Consider the following 2,701-nt stretch of genomic DNA (forward strand, 5'->3'; position numbering starts at 1 on the left):
TTGGATAAATTAAAAGTTTTGTGTCAATTTTCTTAAGTGTGACTACCCTAACACCTACGGTATGACATTTACATAGGGATTAAATGTGTTAACAAAGGAAAGCATTGAGAACACTGGATGTTCCATTCTAATTTTGTCAAAAATGTTTATTTATTATGTAATATTCTGATGTAAACTTATAATCACATTCATATATGGCCATGAAATAAGGTCTGTTCAGTCATATTTTATAAACCACTATTTATTATCAATTTCTAGAGACACAGAAGTACTTTTTTTTCAATGCCAGGCCATTCATATAAAGAAAAACTTGATTGTAGTCGCTGATAATAAGAATAAACTTTAATTTCCTAGAGTTTAGAGGAGGTGCACACTATGGGTAGCAAGAACAACACAAACGTGTCTGACTTCATCCTCCTGGGACTGACAGACTCTGAAGAGATGCGGCTGGTCCTCTTCAGTCTCTTTCTCCTGATTTACCTGGTGACTGTGCTGGGGAATGCAGGGATGATACTGCTAATCCGCCTGGATCTCCAGCTTCACACCCCCATGTACTTATTCCTCAGTCACCTGTCCTTCCTTGATCTCAGTTACTCAACAGCAATTACCCCAAAAACCTTAGAGAACTTACAGACTTCCACCACGTATATTTCTTTTGCAGGTTGTTTCACACAGCTGTATTTTTTTATGTTCTTGGCTGTCACGGAATGTTTCCTTCTCTCTTCAATGGCCTATGATCGCTACATAGCTATCAGCAATCCTCTACAATACGCAGTTTTTATGTCCGTGACACTCTGCCGCTCCCTCGTCACTGCATCCTATGTGATGGCATTCTGTGAATCCTTTTCCATTGTGATTTCCATGAACAAGTTGCATTTCTGTGACTCCAATGTGATCAATCATTTTTTTTCTGTGACACAACCCCCATTTTACTCCTGTCCTGCACTGACACACGTAATATCGAGATCATGATATTCATTTTTTCTGGCTCCACCCTAACAGTGTCTATTATCATAATCTCTGTGTCCTATGTGTCCATTGTCTCTACAATCCTGAAAATCAAATCCACGTCAGGAAAGAGAAAAGCCTTCTCCACCTGTGCCTCCCACCTCCTGGGGGTCTCCATCTTCTACGGCACCATCATTTTCACTTATTTAAAGCCAAGAAAATCCAACTCTTTGGGACAGGACCAACTGGCCTCTGTTTTTTACACTATTGTGATCCCCATGCTGAACCCACTCATTTACAGTCTTAGGAACAAAGAAGTGAAAAATGCTCTCAGCAGAGTGATGCAGAGGAGAAAAAACACCAGGCATTTAAGATGACAGTGACATGAAATATTGAATTTCTTATGTGTCATATTTTCTTTCTTTAATAATCAGTATTTCTTTGGTTTCTCTTTCTAAAAACAATTTATTTTTTCAATTTGTCTCTGTTTCTATTGAAGTATACCTTACTTAACTGTTTATGATCATGGATGTTTCCAGCAATATGTTTTATGTATTCATATTGTAATTAGAGAACATGAAATATAAGTTAAACTTGTAGATTATACATTTTTAGGGGAAATTCATATGAGAATGCAATCTCATCTTAAACTATAACATACCAACCTCCATACATATCTAATTTCAGAGAATTTACTTAAGGGTAATAGCTACCTCTTTGGCATAATGCAAACAATTACAGTTGTCATTCTTTGCATCATAAAGAGAAGAAGCAAAATCTAGTGGTTAGGAATTAGACATTCCATGATATAGACTCGAACTCTGTTACATTTTTTAGCTTTGTGATCTGTAATAAGTTACCAATTCTTTTGGCCTTTGTTTCCTTTACTTGGATGAAGAAATCATAAATTCTAGTCCATAGTGTTATAGTAAAGTATAACATGGAAAGCATTTAGTGCATTACTAATCAGTGATGCCCATTTTCATTAGAATATGGACCTCTTTACAGTATTTTGAGTACACAGTACTTTTTGTTATGAAGAATATTCACTGGTGTTTCATAAATTACTTTTAACTTAATTTGATCCACACAGAAATCGTTAAAATAAGTAATTAAAAAAAAAAAAAAAAAAAAAAAACCTTTAGTCTTTACACTTTTCTACTCCAGTGGAGAAATCATCCAATATAATTAGGTACAGAAAAAATGGCATATGTCAACATTGAATAAATCTTCAAAAACGTCAAAAAGTATTGGAAGACAGTAATATCCTAATCATTCTTGAGACTTTTGTTCATGTTCTTTTAAACTATGCCTACCTATGTATACATTACACACATAAGAAAGGAAATACTTTCTTGCATCTTTGTTTCCACTTATCAGTATAATATTTGCTAATCCTTTTCTCATTTAAATCTTGGAAATGAATATGATCTTAGCACACAGACATCATCAGGACTTCATCTTGTGACACTTTGGGACCTGGAATGTTGGAATGTAATCATGTTAGAGACCTGCAGGCAGTGATATGTAATTGATGTCAACTTGCAGACCATTTGAAAACCTTCTTTTTATCTGTCAACAAGCCTCAATAAAATATTTCTATTGAACTTCTGGGTGTTTTGAAAATTCACTGTTTTTACCCTCACATGTATAGTGACCTTATGTTCTCTAAAAATATATTCTCAAAATGCTTCATGCATTTGTTTTAAAACTGTCAACAGGGAAATGTTGTAAAGCAAAGAACTGAAAATGA

The 2,701-nt window shown here is 34.7% G+C and overlaps 1 pseudogene; it reads left to right on the plus strand.

The window, feature by feature from the left end:
* The first annotated feature begins 360 nt into the window (after positions 1 to 360).
* LOC103213060 lies at positions 361 to 1,325 on the plus strand (annotated as a pseudogene).
* The last annotated feature ends 1,376 nt before the right edge of the window (positions 1,326 to 2,701 follow it).

Source organism: Orycteropus afer, unplaced genomic scaffold (assembly GCF_000298275.1).
Source record: "Orycteropus afer afer isolate SDZICR_OR568_19922 unplaced genomic scaffold, OryAfe1.0 scaffold01243, whole genome shotgun sequence".
Lineage (NCBI taxonomy): Eukaryota > Metazoa > Chordata > Mammalia > Tubulidentata > Orycteropodidae > Orycteropus > Orycteropus afer.